The sequence below is a fragment of the Parasteatoda tepidariorum genome, chromosome 7, assembly GCF_982258835.1.
Source record: "Parasteatoda tepidariorum strain Cologne lab strain chromosome 7, Ptep-v5.0, whole genome shotgun sequence".
Taxonomy (NCBI): Eukaryota; Metazoa; Arthropoda; class Arachnida; order Araneae; family Theridiidae; genus Parasteatoda; species Parasteatoda tepidariorum.
The window spans coordinates 71231043-71248522 of record NC_141761.1 but is presented as its reverse complement, the minus strand read 5'-3'; the positions used below and the strand labels follow the sequence as shown (position 1 = coordinate 71248522).

The 17480-nt window shown below is 29.7% G+C and overlaps 1 protein-coding gene across 2 annotated transcripts in view; it reads left to right on the top strand.

Moving 5' to 3' along the window:
* The first annotated feature begins 1730 nt into the window (after positions 1 to 1730).
* Positions 1731 to 17480, top strand: part of LOC107439448 (uncharacterized) — a 166033-nt gene continuing 150283 nt past the window's right edge. For both annotated transcript variants that reach the window (XM_043057346.3, XM_043057304.3), the window contains exon 1: positions 1731 to 1996. The gene's annotated coding sequence lies outside the window, so the exon portion shown is untranslated. The remainder of the gene's footprint in view (positions 1997 to 17480) is intronic.

The following is a 17480-nucleotide window of genomic DNA, read 5'->3' as shown; positions in this document are numbered from 1 at the left end:
CTCTTTGTGAATTTATATACCATACAAATATCTAAAAACAAGCCGATTCTTGAAATTATAACATACAAATACTTGGAAAATGTTAACTTTTTTTGTAATCATGAATTGAAAAGTGAAGTGTCAACATATTAACACATACTGTTCATTCACTGGGAAATCTAAGCCCAGTAAAGGAACATGCCTGTTCCCTCACTGGTTAGAAGTTGTTTTTTGTATTTTTAACATACTTTTGATGCAAGATATCACTAAAAGTACAAGAAAATTAAAGTTTTTCTTTCATTTTCATTAACTTAGAAAAAACCCAGTAAAGGAACACTTGTTCCTTCACTGGTTTTTCATCATTTGATGATCCAGTGAATAAACACCCCCTTATCTCAGTACCTTATTATGCTATGATGCTTAAAAAAAGTAAATCGTAACTTCAATAACTATATTTTGAATTCTTACTTTCACAGAGAGAAAAATAAAACTATTACATGGAATTGATTCCACCTCAAACATATAAATACAAACACTCACCTTATAATTTTTTCAAGGAAACAAGGTGTTGCAGAGATAATAACAAATTCAAAAAATTTTCCAGAGAAGTCTATGTGACCAAGTAATCCAAAACATTGCTAGATGACTTCCTACTGTTTGGCAGTAAGCTATTGCTACCAATCAATCTAAAGAAAAACTTTCAAATTCTTATTTTTGATCAATATAGGTGAAGTGCTCCTTCACTGGGTAGTGTTCCTTCACTGGTTGGTTACCCTATTATATCCAACATATAATCATACATACACTGCTTTATCAAACTAGGATATATGCAAAAGGCTATTTGCGCACTTTAAGAAAATAATTTATCCTCAAAACAACAGTTTTTTTACTTTAATTTTGATTTTTTGAGCTAAAGGGTTCTTTAATCATTCAAATAAAATTAAAATGATTTTATTTACGTAGTTTCATAGGAAAAAAATTAAGGTCGAGGTGCTGTCCTTGAATTTACTCGTTTACCCAATATAATTTTACGGTTCATTGGTTTATGTATACACATATAAAATCGTATGTATATATATTTATATATTTTCCTATTTAGAAGTATTTAAATAACCTTAGTTCAGTTGTTTGTATTTATGACTTCAACTTTTTTTGTCAGGTAGTGAGGAAAAAATATTTAACTTGAGTCGCACTTATTCAAAAATAAATGAATTTGCATATTTTTAATTTGAAAATAAAAAGAATTGACGTAATAGTTTTTATATCTATAGTGAAGTGATAATAATAAATTGCCTTATTCTTACAGATCATTTATAAAATTGGTCATAGTGCGAAGTTTATGAAAGAACATCATAATTTGGAATCATATACTTAACAATTGAAATGAAGTTAGATTAAAATATTAGTTTATTTTAAGAAATTTCTCCGGTACATTAAATTTGATTTATTTATAATTTTGTACGATACGATATGTTTTCGATAATATCGTATAACTTGGATTACTATATGTCTCAAATATCTTCGCAGTAATATTTTAAAATTTTAATTTTACCTTTTCAATGGGTATTTTTAATACTTTCTTTTTGAATTGGTGACTCAAATCGTTACTCACATTGGTTTTCAATGTTCATTTCCTTCCTCAGCCTTATGTCCTTTAGTTTCAATGGAAATTTAACACCAACCATGTATCACCCAAGTCAAATGTTAAAGTTTAAGCAATTGCTCGATAGATGGCGTTGATTACACATCTATTCCTGCTATTGGTCATCGCTCACGAACTCTGCGGTATTCCTTTTTGGGGTTCCATCTGATCTCTTCACCGCTATTGCCGGCGAATTGAACGGAGTTATCCTTTTATTTATTTTTCCTGTATGTATCATGTTTGAAAGTAAAGTGGAAAAAAATCGACTTACCATTCATAAGTCAGATTTTTAAAAGCATTGACAATCGTCTGATTATCTAGGACAGGCTTTAAAAAGGAATAGTTTATTTGACAAACTCCTCCAGGCCGAAAAAGGTATGATTTCACTTTAAATTTTTTAAATGCAAAATTTATTTTTATATTATTTCAAATGATAAGATAAGGTATATATTAATGTGTATGTTATAGTACCATGATATTTCTATGAAAATAAAATTATGTCATAGCAATAAGTTAACATATTTTGCTCATATTGTATTTTTGTTATATGTGAGAAAAAAGAATACTTAATACATTTGTTTACCAATGAAATATTGTCAACTGCAAATTCTTAAAGATTAAGAACCAGGTTCCTCACCAAAATGATGCATAGATTTTGTTTTAATAATTATATCAAATAAAAGAAGAAAAAATTTAATGTGATTAGAATGAATTTCTCTCAAGAATTTAGTAAAATATTTTTCACGGCATTGAATGCTATTCTACAAAAATGCTTACTTCGGAATTTAGAAACAAAATTTTCGATAATTTCATTGAATTTATTTAAATAAGAGAAAAAACACTATGACTAAATAGCTTGAAAATCCATAAGAATGTGGATAAAAAAATATATTTTGCAATAAGTAAGAAACAGGTAAGAAAGTTAGAAATAAATTGTGTTTTCTGTATGTTTGCACATGTTTATGAAACTGAATAATTGAATTTTTATCACATACGCTAGATATGTTATTAAACGTTTTTTAAATATGTTTTCTTGAAATAATGTTCATTATATTATCTGTCATTATTGCATAGATGCGAGGCAAAAGCAATGATTCTTATTAATTTTGAGCTTTTGTGAGTTCTAGTGAGTGTAATTATTTAAATTAAATTCATTTGTATTGCATTTGTTTATAAATGATCAAAACGCTTATTTATTTCATATAATTATTTCATTATTACTTAAAACTATTTGTATTGATCTTTAAAACAAAAATATGTAATATTTTCACAAACATTAAAGGTAAATGGTTGTAACAGATGTGTGCAATATAATTAGACTCATTTCAAATCACTTACTTGCAATAAAAGACAGTGGTAACTTCATATTTTTATTAAAAGCTGTTATGGTTCTTTGAGTATTGTTGCTTATAATATTTAAATAATTTTAAGAACCGAAAAAACTGAGCTGTGTATATAAGAGCGACTAACATTTTTCACGCAAGTGCTGTACAAATGTGAAAGTGTTTTTTTTTTCAACTTAAGTTTTGCTAAATAACGTTACTTTTTCTTGACAGAATTTCTCATATTCTATTACTTATTTTTGAGTACCTATATCTCTCTATCTCATATTTACCTCTAAATGTCATTCATAAGAAGGATACAAAAAAAATTCATAAAATATTTTTTTCATTTTAAACATAAATTGATTCAATGATAATGTATATTGAACGTGTTTTATACTATGGTGCATGATACTATAATTAATAATTAAATGGTCTAATGTACGTAGTTAGCCATACAAAGAATGTTCATTTATTAGGTATTTTTAACTACAGGCCCAATAATATAGCAAAGGCATGTATTTTATTCTCTAAACGACTAATTTATTACTTACGTATATTATTATTACGACATATTTATTACGAACGCGCGGTGATTGAAATAGTTTTTTTAAAGAAAAATAAGCATAACTAGGGAAATTAAAAAAATGACAATGCCGATTACTAAATTCTTCCTTATATTATTAAGTGAGCCGGGGTGGCTCAGGGGTAAAGCGCTCCCCTCCCAATGAGGTCAGCCGGGTTCGAATCTCCGCTGTGACTGTTTGATTCGAATTCCTCACCTGACTCGCGTTAACCATTCTGACTTAAAATATTCTCAGCGATGGACGGATTAGGGTTTAGAGTGCCCTTGCAGCCAGGCTGACCGTGGAAGGTTATTGTGGTTTTCCCTCCGTGTAAAGCAAAGGCGAATTAGTTTCATCAAAAAGTCTTCCATCAGAGTACATTTCTCCCAATACTTGCCCCGGGATTCCCTTGTCTTCTGAATTGGGTTCAAAATTACAAGGCTACAGAGTTGACCATGTTTTGTCGTGAACTGAAAATTCGGTCGGCTTTTCAACAACTGTTATAAGAAATCAAATATAATTTAAGTCAATAATATTTTGTAGAAGTAAAACATTTCTACTGCAGTTCGCTGTGGGCCAGGGGTGTCATGATGGTAAAGTTTCAGGATTTCGTGAACAGCTAGCTACATGATTCGCTAATAATATTTAGATCTTTCAAAATATAATCGATCGTCTTCAGCAAGCTTGTTTGGCGAATCCAAGCAAATTTAAGGCATAGGGCAAAAAAATCCCACTGTTAGCTATTTTTGCGTACTAGTCTTCAAATAATTTAAAAATTCCTGTTACAGGAATTAGTTCTTCGTGTATGATAATGAAACATTTTTAAGCCGTAATCTCATAACATGGAACTACTAACGTACTGTAATGTTAAGTATTAAGTTAAATTAAGTTTAAAACTAGTTAAGATCATCAATTAAAATGTGCAAAAATGACACTCATTAGAGTTTGTTTATGTCACAAGCAGTTCTAGTTGTTTTTAATTAAATTATAATATCTTAATCATAAGCAGTTTCCGTTTCTTAACTTTTCTTTTGAAACTGTAGCTATCAGTTCAGGCATCTTATTCAACATCAGATGCAATTGAACGAATTTAAACGAGTTGAGAAACTTTTATGCTTTTTGGAGAAAAATAAGCAGATAGTAAGAAATTATGGAATTTTGCTTGGATAGAGATGGCAAAACGTTTTACATATATATATATATATATATATATATATATATATATATATATATATATATATATATATATATATATATATATATATATATATATATATATATATATATATATATATATATATATATATATATAACATAATTCCGTTAACAGTTAAAGGGTGAGAGAGGGAAATCCTTATCAATAATCATTAGAGGAAAATTAAACATTACTTTCTACATTTCTGGTAATTCGACTGCATTATAGTGATTTGCATAAATGCATCTTTGTTTAAACCTTGTTCACCTCATCGGGGACGAGCACTTTATCCCCTGAGGCGCCACCGCTCTCATAGGTTGATTTTATGATTTCATAACCATCGTTGAACAGTCTACCCAATTTTGGGGTTACGACCACTATGCTCAAATCCGTAGACTCGTGATTTTGAATCCAATACGGAAGACAAGGGATCTTCTGGATCAAGTATTGGGGAAAATTGCTTTCATGGAAGACTTTATGATGGAACGTACCTGGCTTTGCGTTACATCGAGAGGAAGACAACGAGGATCTCGCACGGTTGGTCTGATGGCAAGGGGACGCTGATCCATTGAGGAAATTTTAAGTCAGCACTGGTCGGTATGAGCCTGGTGCGGAATTCTTATCGATCAGACATCGCTGGTATTCAACCCTAATTCACTTAATTGGAAGGTGAACTCTTTATCTCCTGAGCCACCACGTTTCCCTCATACGCTGATTAAAAAGTCCTTCTTTTTCACATTCAGTACATTCCTTCTGCAATACACCGGGAAAATTGGAAAAGTCGGTAGTATTTTCCGATCAGCCTTATACTTTTTAGGTTAAAAGTCTAATAAGCCTATAGAGTTTCTGCTGCATTAAAAATCATTCGAAACCCAATTTGCCTAATCTACTTTTGCTGTTTTCTATAAGCTTAAATGCAGTCGTGTTGTAAAGGCTTATTGCAAATTATCGTATTAAAAGTTTATTGTAATGAGTGAAATAATTAATAGTATAAAACAATTCAAAAAGCTTGGGCAAGGCATTTATTCTCTCTGTACTAGCTGTCTTTACTGTACGAGCAATGTTCGCTCACCTAATATGGTGCCCCTGAAAGAGTGGCCACCAAATCTGCCCCGTAAATGTCTGATTTGACGAAATGCTAACACAGGTGAGCATTGGAATTGAAAAAAAGTCCACAAAAAAGTTGTGATCGCCTTATTATGATCACTGATTTCCCATTGGTCAAATGCTTTTTTTTCTGGGTTGACTCCGTTAAACAACGCAACAATTCAATCATGGGTTGCCAAAACTGTCTCAATTGATGTTGGTCGTCGGATTGAATTATATATCCTGCCTATGTACGCGTTTTAAGAAGTCTCAAAATACTTTTCCTTCTTCAGTATTCATATTTATATTTAAATCACCGTCAAGCCTGAAATTATACGCTAATAATAAAAAGAATATAAAATATACTTTAAATTATTATTATGTAAATACATTAAAAATGCCTGATAGTGGAAATAAGAAGAAAAACAGTAGCGGTCGCCATAGCAACACATGCAATGACGACGCATGCGCACTGTGTACTATTACTCTTGAACACAGTTGAAAAGTTTGTGGACACCATCAAATCCAAACCAAGACCCCTTTTGCCGATGGGTAAGACACAATTCACGTAAAAGTGAAAAAAAAAAGAAAAAAGCTTACTCTAAATTAGTTTTGCTAGTAAAATAAAGATTAAATAACACTTATTAGTAATAATTGCATTAATCGCATAAGCAAACTAATATTGAAAAACTTGCTTAGAAAACAATACTACACATTAAAAATGGTTTTAACAGTAGTGAACACTTGAATTGCTGTCAGATCAATGTAGTTTATTTTTTATGTATTAGTTTCAAACCCTAGCAAAAAAGAAGAAAAAAAAATATCTTAAATAAATTTGTATGCTTTATTCCAATTCATGTACTTATTTGTGAATTCATTTAATATGATACCATCACTTAGTACTCCATTTATGATATACTAATTAGTTTCAGATGAATATTAATTAATTAAATAAACTCTTTACTTAATTGAAAAGAAGTTATGAAAGGACAATCTTTAAAAAAAAGCTGTAATTAATCAAATTGTTTCCGTTTAAATTCTTTAAACCAACAAAATCAGAGAGCAAATTTCTATCTGTTTCTTCAATAATAAGGAAGTTTTATTTAGTGTCAAAAATTTTATTTGTCTTAAAATTGCTGAGTTTGAGCTAATTTTGAACACAAATAGTCATAGTAAGGGAAAATATTAAAGGGTTAAAATTAATAATAATCTTTTTCAGCTGTTTTACAGATGGTAATAAAATTGGAGAATGGCGGGAAAATGTTTTTTTTTATATTTTACAGTCTTAAATGTTTTCTCTGACAAAAATTTAAAAAAAAAACGCTTTTAATATGATAATTAAAAGATTAAAATTTAAAAAATTCTAATCTTCAGATACCTTATACATGAATAAATCAGAAAAATTATTTAATTCCTCTAGAATTCGGTAGTAATTGGTTAGAGGAATTAATTGGAATAATTAAATTAAAGAGAAGTAATAACACCAAAATAATTTAGTACTGAACAATGCTGAGAGTTTCTTGTACAGCCGCGGATTTTTAGGTTTTAAAAATAGAGCGTTAAAATAATGACAATATTAAAGGATTCGCATTGTCTTTAAGCGTCTTAAAGAAGGTTTTCTTAAACTTTTTAGCCGACTCTTTTAGTTCTTTCTGCCAACAATAAATCATTTGGAGTAAGTGTTTTTAAAGGGGGAGGGTAAAAAACGAGAGGCACGGAAATTGACTTTTTAGAAAATAAAGGAGTTCTTTAATTAATTATCAGTTTCTTTTCGAAACTTAAAATAACATGTGTAATAACATGCGCTACATGTCTCTACATGTATTTTGATCTTTCGTAATTCCTTTTTTTCATGTATTGATAATCATATTTCAAAATCTATCAATCTATATAAAGAAAGCCTAATGTTTATATGCATGCAACTTATACAAATCCTCAATTCGAACCAATTCGTGCCAAATTTCGTGAAGTACATACACTCAAAGGCATGGCGGACCAAACTGTTTTCTTCCAATATTCCCTCGCTACATGCCAAAGAAAAAGTTTTCCATAAGATTTAATAAATATTTTGTAATATGAGTGATTTGGTAGCTTACAGCTCTATTTAACCATTATGGTTTTTGTGAACTGCTTTTTAAAAAAAAACCCACACAAGTTCTTTATTTTGTGTATGTATATATTTCGTTTCTCGGTTGCTCCTCGTTATTAAATTAATCATAACTGTGATTGTATAGCTCGCAGCCAACTCCTTATATTCAAAATTTACCACATTCAGGTAATTTATTCTATACTGATCCATTTCGGGGGCCATAAAAACATTTTACCACAGTATCGATGATTGTTTATTAAGTATCTAGATAGGTAGGGAGGTACTTTATTTATGTCGCACTAGAGCTGCACAATGGGCTAATGGTGACGGTCTGGGAAACATCCCTCAGGATGATCCGAAAACATGCTATCGCAATTTTGATCTTGTTAGTTATCTGGTATGATTTTCTGAGAAGAATAAATGCATTTTATTTATAAATTATGCTTTTTAGTTTAAAGCTTTTGTTTTTGTTTCCATTACCGTTAGTTTTAATATATTTAGTTTTATATAGAGGCACCTTTCAAAACCATAACTCTTAACAAATAAAGCGTGGTTTTATATTTCCTTAGAAGTACTAATTCAGTGATTTCACTAACTAATCTCGCTTACCATTGACCTTACCTGAATTAACGAATGAAAACTATTAAAACTTAAAGAACGTGCAATAAATTCACTATTTTATTAAATAGAGCTGTAAGCAAACGAACATCGAAAAGTATTATCTTTTGAACATTTACAAAAATATGTAGTTTCATTTACAATTTCATTTATATCAGTTATCAATGCTGAGCCAATGAAAACGTTCCATTTTTAAAGCTATCCCGTATAATCGCATCATAATGTCAGAACGATTCTTAAATTTGGAGAGTAAAATTGCCTCTTCCACCACAGTTCAAATTTTAGTCAGCTTACACAAACGATTCTGGTGTTATAAATGAAAAACATCCACAGACAGGCGCACAAACAAACTCTTCTTTTCTTATAGATATAAATCTTTAAAGGAATTTACATGTATTATATTTGAATTAATAAATATTACTTGAGACTAAAAAGAAATATTTTTTTTTCTTTGAGTCTAAGAAGTACACATGCGTTAGCTACGTGAAGAAAAGAAAGTGATTTTAGAAAAAATCCCATAAGTTAACGCTAACATAATGAGTGGAAAGAAATCGCAGAATGAACGGAACAGAATTTACTACGATTCTATTATAAAAATGGGGAAAAAATAGGTTTTTCAATAAATTTCCTACGAATTAGGAGATTTTAACTGATCCGTACACTGTTAAAAATTGGCATTAAGTTATGAAAAATGAAAAAAAAAATTTATAAATTACTACAAAAAAGGATGAATATTTCAATATCCGTATATATATATATATATATATATATATATATATATATATATATATATATATATATATATATATATATATATATATATATATATAAAAAGAGAATGGAATGATAACACAAAGCCAATCACGGAAGACTTCTGGTTAGTAACGCACAAAACAGCCAATCAAAATTGAGAACGCATGTGTGTGTAAAGGTAATAGTTTTTGATAATGCTGTCTGCAGAAATGTTACAACTAAACTTACCAGCTAAATCTTGATGCGATTGAATGTGTGAAATGTATTGAACAGAGTTTACTTTAAAATGCTTATCTTTTATAAAAAATTGATCGCCTTAAACATCTTAGGGGATATCAACAGCTACATAGGACTCAACATAATTTAGCAGTACAAAATTACCGGGAAAATAATCGCAGTACTATCAATACGCGACAGCGAAATGCGCGGCGAAGAAACGTTGAAGAGTCAAGACGTTTAAATGAAAAAGAATAATATGGAAAAGAAATTGATAAAAAAATGTTGTATATAAGGAGGTTTGGTAAATAATATTTAGTTTTATCATTGTTTTTTCTTACTTTTAATTAACAGTACATACTTGTTTGAGATATTTCTTAAATAGTGCATAAAAGTGCAAATCATTGGTACACGAAAAGATGTGAAAAGGAAAATCAATGAAAAATGTACATAGCTAGGTTTTGTGAATATTCAGAGATCTATCGTAAATAGTTTTTAATTTTATTGTTTTCACCTTATTTTTTTATAACAATTCAGAAATTTTTTTTTACTGATCATTGATAACATAATTATTTCATTTTGCATTTGTTTTTTTATTAGTATTCAATATGAAAAAAATTTAAATTGCTTAATTCAATTTGTCGAATTTCAGTCAGATATGTTTTTATTATATAATTTGCTTTTTGTCTGATTGAAACTAAAATATTTTATCAGTTGACAGTATAGTAATTAATTGGGCAATTACTTGCAATGTGTTTTGCTTTTGAAATATTACTCATCATCAACTTATTAATATTACATGTTTTAATTTGTTTGCCATATTTTAAAGTTTTTTTTTCAATAGGTTTTAATTATTATCAGTTTAAAATTTAAATTACTGGGGTGGGGGGGGGAAGATGAAGCACCATGTAGGGAGCGTCCGGCATCCTATGAGATCAACAATGATTTGAGTTAGTAGGGGTAAAAATTTACTCGAGGTGTTCTTGGCAAAATTGGCGACTTACGCTTGGCGCCATTCCTGTTAGCATGGAACATCGTGGTAACAGGAATGGCTGCCAAAATATAATGATATTTCCATAAAGCATTGGAAACTTTCAACAAAACATCGGCCAAAGCTTTATAAAATTGCACTGAACCCGATATGAACAAAATTAATAAACCCAAGAAAATGCATTTTGAATCGAAACAAAAATTGATGGAGTAAGCATAGAAAGAAAAGGGAAAAAAAAAAACAACTAACTTCTTCTTTAAGCTTGAATATCCTCAGATTTAGGTGCACTGAATTCGGTAATAGCAGTTAGATACTGTCTAAATTTATCATGAATAGAATCTATGTACCTCCACCGCCACATAAATTCTGCGAAATACGAATCGAAAATTGCGTCTATGGTACCGTACTGGCGATGACATTTTTTTCCAAAGTCTCCTTTTATGACTGCCCACATACCTTCGATCTTATTGACAAGATGAAAAAGTAACCTTACCAGCCGGTATCCAACTTAGAACTAACGGACCTCTAAAATCACATATTTCGTTGAGCATTTAAAAATGACGCTAAAATCTAAACCAATCAGAATCACGATTGGGTTTCAACATCGCCCAGCTTGGTGATCAACCGCGATTACAACTTGGCGAGAATCAACGGGCACCCTCAAATACAGTCAACCCGAGTTAGGCTCTGCTACGTGTGCTTCGAATACGGAGATTAATCTCCGGCTAATGCCCTAAAGAAATTTGTTAAATAATATTGCTTCCTCGTTTTATATGAATTTATATTATTGTTTGTATTAAAATTGCTTTACATAAGTCTATAATGCTGATAACAAGGACCTCTGACATATTACAATCCTATCATATTTTCTCTATGTGATGTTGGTGCAGAAAAATTGCCAGCTAATCTCCAGGAAAACGATTTTAATTTTGTTCACAAAGCGAACAAAAATGTAATTGCGCAGCAGTTATCGGGGGTTGGCGAGCGGCAGCGAGAAGGGGGTGGAGCCCTCTAGTATATATATATATTTATAACTAGATTTACAAATTTATTTTATTTATAATCCTTTATTAACGAAATAAAATAATAAAATCACTTTCTGGCAAACTTATATAATAGTTTGAATTTGGAGGTTTGATTAGTCTCAGTCAGATTTCTAGAAAAAAGTATTGAAATATTATGCTAATGAATTAAATGTATTAGTGTGCAAAAATGTTGTTGAGTCGATACTTTTAGTGCATGTAAAGATTTCATACTCTTAAACTTCTTTATTTTCCATACTATAAGGTGTAACATTATATACACTAATCACCAATCATTCATGAATGTATCATGCCTTAAAACTAAATAAATGTCAATAAATTCTTAAAATGGCAGGAAGTTCAATAAACTCCTCGCATCTCATGCCATTTAAAGAAAAGAATTCGCCCATTTTGCAGATCTAAGTTATATTCAAACAGACAAATGGCTTTCATTTATTTTTTCAACTTAAGAAGCCTCCTTAAGAGCCCTGTTCTGTTCATAATAGCTTTGTCATATTGATTTGAAAGGTAAAGTAAACAGATTTCTTTTATCTTATACGGCATTAAGCTTCTGTTTTGAGTAGTTAAAAAAGAAAATGGTTTCACATTATATGTGTTATTTAAAATAATAGTTTATTTTTTAGAATTCTTTTAATGTACATTGTAAAAACAATGGGGCAATATCTTTCCGAATTTAATGTTGATTAGCTCTTTAAGTAAAGGAACAATATTTTTCTACAAATCGATCATTCATATAAAATTTAAAAGGTGTATAACGCCAAAAATGCAAAAAGTTTACTCCAAGATTAAGCCTCTTCACACCTTAAGTAAAATATTTTTACTTTCAAAAGCTCTATTGTTTTCTCGTTTTGGATATGGTCTGTAATTGCTTACAATCAATAACAAGTTGGCGAGTTTTTATGCCTGCCTTCAATGCTGCTTTTCATCTGCAGAAACTAAAGTTCGCAGTAAAATATGTTTGAAAGTTTTTAGCTGTGTAATAAGATTGCTTATACTTTAATGTTTAAGTCTCTGTAAACTGTATTAAATGAATTTATATTGTATACTTTCTATCCCCGCTTGCAGTGTTAAGTCTAATTTGAATTCGTCTTAATGTTCTCTTTGTACTATGCTTATGTTTGATTTAAAAACTACTTTCATTTTAAGAATTAGTGTATGTATGCCACCTAAATTAATGATTTTAATTTTATATTGTCTCTGAAAATTAACTTTACTGATTCTTATGTGCGTTATATCATACAGTAATTATACGTTTTAGTGTTACAGAATTACAAATAGGGTGGTGGTTACTTGCACTAATTAGCGTAGAAGAACATCCAAGGTGTCTTGTTGCTTCAGGATTTATCCTTGGTTCTTAGAGTAGTTTAACACAACTTTGGTGCATAATAATAAAAATATTTTTTTGTGTTCAAATACTCAAATTTTTTATACAGTGTATCGATTTAGTGTAATTATTATTTTAAAGACTTATAAATTAAATAAAAGTTCTGTACATAATTTACCATTTTCCATTTTTTGTAATTTTTAACAAAAAAAATCTAATACAGTTATACAATAATATAATTTCATTAAAAAAGAAAAAATCCATATTTGAACTATTGTGGCGTAACTACCACTGTAAATATTAAATACGAAATCACTATTATATAAGACATGGTAACTCGATTCTATCTTGAGGTACCTTTTGATAGATGATGGTTGACATAATCGATAATTAAATCCCCTCAATGGTATATTGCATGCAATATTTTACAATTACATGCAATATTCACGTAGCGATATTTAGAAAAAACTGCTAATATTCGTCTCTGCATAGAATAAATTTTAGTCACAAAAATGGATAAAAAAGTTTTTTAAGAACTTACTCTAAAAGCAGAAATTTTAAGCAAACTTTTGATCACCGCATCATGTTATACAAAATAAAGAGTGTTCAGTGAATCATTTGGATAAGTTCATCAAAAATATAAATACTTCAAGCCGAAATAGTTTGCGAAGAGCGAATCAATGGACTGGGAATAGCATTGTGGCCGGAAGTTTGGACTAACTAATCAATATAATGCTCCTAGTTTGCGGAATTGCAATTATTGTCGAAGGAGGTACTTAAATTAATATAAGATTTGAAGCGGAATTAGGTTGCACATTAAATTGTATAAGAATAAGTATCTTTGCTTAAATAAAAGTTATAAAGTGTATCAGATATCTCTAATAACAAAATGAAGAGTTTGTGTGTTTGCGTGTGCGCCTATTTCCAATTTCTCTTATAGCACAAAACTGCTTCCTGAAATTTAGAAAGCGAGTCCACGGGGCCATTTGAGCTCCTATTCCTAAGACTCATTTAAAAATTTCAGTTTTCCATTAGGGAAAAATGTTTTAAAATGTAAGTTTCTCATTGGTTTAGCAAAAACCATTGGTAATAATTAAAATATAGACAGTTTGCTACATGCAACTAATCACATGGTTATATCTAATTACGTGCTTGTGCATTGCATTATTATGTACAGCCTTAAGACTTGGATAAATCATCGTGCTGAATTTAATTCCGAATGAGATTTCCTTAAATATCTACAAGCAATGTCAAGCGTATGTGTTTAACCTGCTTGGCTGTTCAATGCATGACGTCGCTTGTACGTATCCAATTCTGTTCTCAAAATATTTGAACGATAATATTAGTGATGTTTGCTAGCTTTTAGCTCTATTTAACCAAAAAAGAAAGAGTTTATAGCGCTTCCAATAATATTTACGTATCTTTCCTTCTTTATGTCTCAGATACTAACTGTACTTAATAATTGTCAACGTGGTTGCATACGCGTACTACTTCCCCAAATTAATTTTTTTTAAGTTATCTAAAATTAAGTGCTAATTTTGTTTGCAGTTATGTCAGTAAAATGTGTTTCTAAAAAAGGAATAATTTAAAATCAACGGTAATTGAAAGAAAAAGAGTGGAATATCTGCTAAAAGGTAAAATTAATGTAGAATTGGAACTAATTTATTTAGGAGAAACATCAAATAAAATCATACTATTATTAACGCAAATAATGCTTAATTAAAATTTGTTATAGGTATTTATTGAATTATAAATGTAAGCTACATGCTAAAAAATGTAATAAATCGAGAAAACTTATTTATTATGGAGAGCCAATAGAAAACGTCTGACATTGATTCCAAAGACGTTTAATAAATTTTGGTAACAATTACTTATTGAAATATTAAAATACAAATGACTGAGAATACTTATTGAAATATAAAAGTTTGGGGCAATTAGATCAGATTGGACATTTTTTTGGCATTTTCCCAGAAAAAGTTTTACGATTTCAGTTCTAAACAATTTTTTTCGTAGTGAAATTGAATTATTATCCGTAACCTTAACAAAGCGTTGCGTTGCCTGAACACAGTAACCTAAAAAAAAATCTTAACATCTGTACCCTAAACAAAGCGATAAACATTGCGTTGTTTCCTTTAAGGCATTTTCGTCGCATTTAAGTTGGCCAGACCTTAAATATGACACTAAAATTACCAAAATGCGACATTGCATTTTTACAATTTTTAAAATTATTTGTTCTTATATATGTAGCAATTAAATCTGGCTATCAAAATTTTGGAACCTTTTAGACTAGATAAAATGTAGATCTGTTAGATCGTTTCCTGATGAATGCAACCAGAGTTTATCGTCATTTTATTGCAAAGTTGTATTTATCGTTAACTATCTTAAGATTACAATCTAAAAAATTTTATACAGTAAAATATTTAAGATTCACACTGTCAAAAATAGCCATTTCCTGTAATTTTGTCTTAACTCCAATTTTAACTTGACACTGGGAACTGTCCTTGACAACTATGGACAGTTCTTTATGTAAGGAAATACTGAAGATATTATTTTACACTACTTGGTGTAAAATAGTTGTCACAATTTTTGATATTCAGTAACACTAAAATTTACAATACGACTTAGATAGGACACACATTAGAGTCAGAAAAGTTATTATTGCGATACAGTATAAAATAAAAATCACTGATTTTGGATGCATATAAACAATAATTCTTAAAATAACAATAATTAGTAAAACAAACACACGCGTAGCACAGATATAATATTAAGACGAATTCGAACTAGGCTTAACAATACTCAATGCGGGACGAAATTATATTTTATAAACTTTTTTTATACAGTTCACAGAAATTTAAAAATTAAATTTTAATATCTAATTACGCTGCTAAAAATAAATATACATATTTGATGAGCAAATAATTGTTTCAGTAAATATATTGCAGCATGTAAGAAGAAGAAACAAATCTTGCGCTAACATGTCAAAACAACTATAAAGATTGGCACTTACGTTGTGAAAATTCACTAATTTTGAAAAAATTATTTAAAATAATAATTTTTTTTTTTGTGAACTGCATCTGATTTTTAATGCACCAGTCTACGAACGTAAAAAACATAAATATAATGTACATACAATCACACTTTTGTGTCTATGCATGCATTTAGTTTTGAACTTAAATAGTTATGTACGTGCACATGCAGGTATATACCTATGTTGTATGTACAGTGCACGGAAATAAATCAGAACATCCACAATAGCTTTTGATCTAATGATCGGATTGTCATGTACCAGGACTCAAACTTACGGATTCAGGGAAATGACCCTGAATTATACTTAAATTAATTAGTGCATAATAATAAATTTACTTTCTCTGAATCAACAAGCCTTTTTTTTCAGCAAGGTTGGATACCAAACCCATGACTATGAGAAGGTTGAGCAGAAAATTATCTGAAAACATTCTTAAAATTATCGATTCACTAATTTGGTCAGAAGAGTGGTCGAAAATGTACACTTCTTAATGTTAAGTACTTCTTACATATTTAATCGTATCTCAAGAGCTTTTTAAGCGAATTATTTAATTAAAAATACGACTTATTTAAAATTCGATTTCTCAAGGACTCTTCGACCAATTTCACCCAAATTTTGTATTTTATTTTGTAAATTTACATACCTTAAAATCATGGAAAAAATTAAATACCTCACAGTTAAATTCTTTTGACAATTATTAAATAAAATAATAAATATTCAGTGGAATTTATATTTTGCACGGAATTATCTCTGGATAAACAAATTTTATAATTGTGTGCAAAACTTTTTCAATTAGCTTAAAAAGTTCTTGAAGTATGGCAAAATACGCAAAAGTGAAATTGATATTAAGGGGTCCAAACTTTGGATCGCTCCTCTGACCAAACTACGGGGACCATATTTTCCAGATTGCGTATACCCCCTATATTTTTGGGGTCAGAAATCTGAATCCGACGAAAAAACGGTATGCTTATTCAGAGAATGTTCGTTTTTGTGTCTGATTTTGTAATTTGAAATATCGTCTGCATTAATGAACATATTTTATCATCCTCTCGAACCATTAAAATTGAGTCCTGGAACGTAAAGATCCGAAAAATTATTCAGGGTAGTTCATTGCTTGTTGGTGCATTGTACATACGTGCATCTTTACTACACGTACTTATATTTGTACTTGTCTGTATGCAATTACATAATCAATAATTTAGACACACATGTGTATACGTAAAATTCGAACACTTGATATGCTTACGTACTGTCATACATTGTATTTATTTACATGTATTATAAATGCATGGACACAATCAAACATTGCAAATAAATTTTACATATATTTTATGTACATATATAAATTCATTAATAGCGCGTACATACATCTGCGTACACTATATTGTACATACAATATCCGTCCTATCAATTTAGGATCTGATTACCAGTATATTTACTGTAATCGGATATTACAATTTTCTATATATCATGTTTACCTTGTAAACATGATTAGTGAAGCCTTGATAAACATAATTATGATTACCTGTAATCATATCGCTTGATTCGTTGTAATCATTAAAACTTGTAATGATAAACTTTGATTGCATGTAATCATGATTACCTATAAGCGTTTTTCGTTTTGGTAA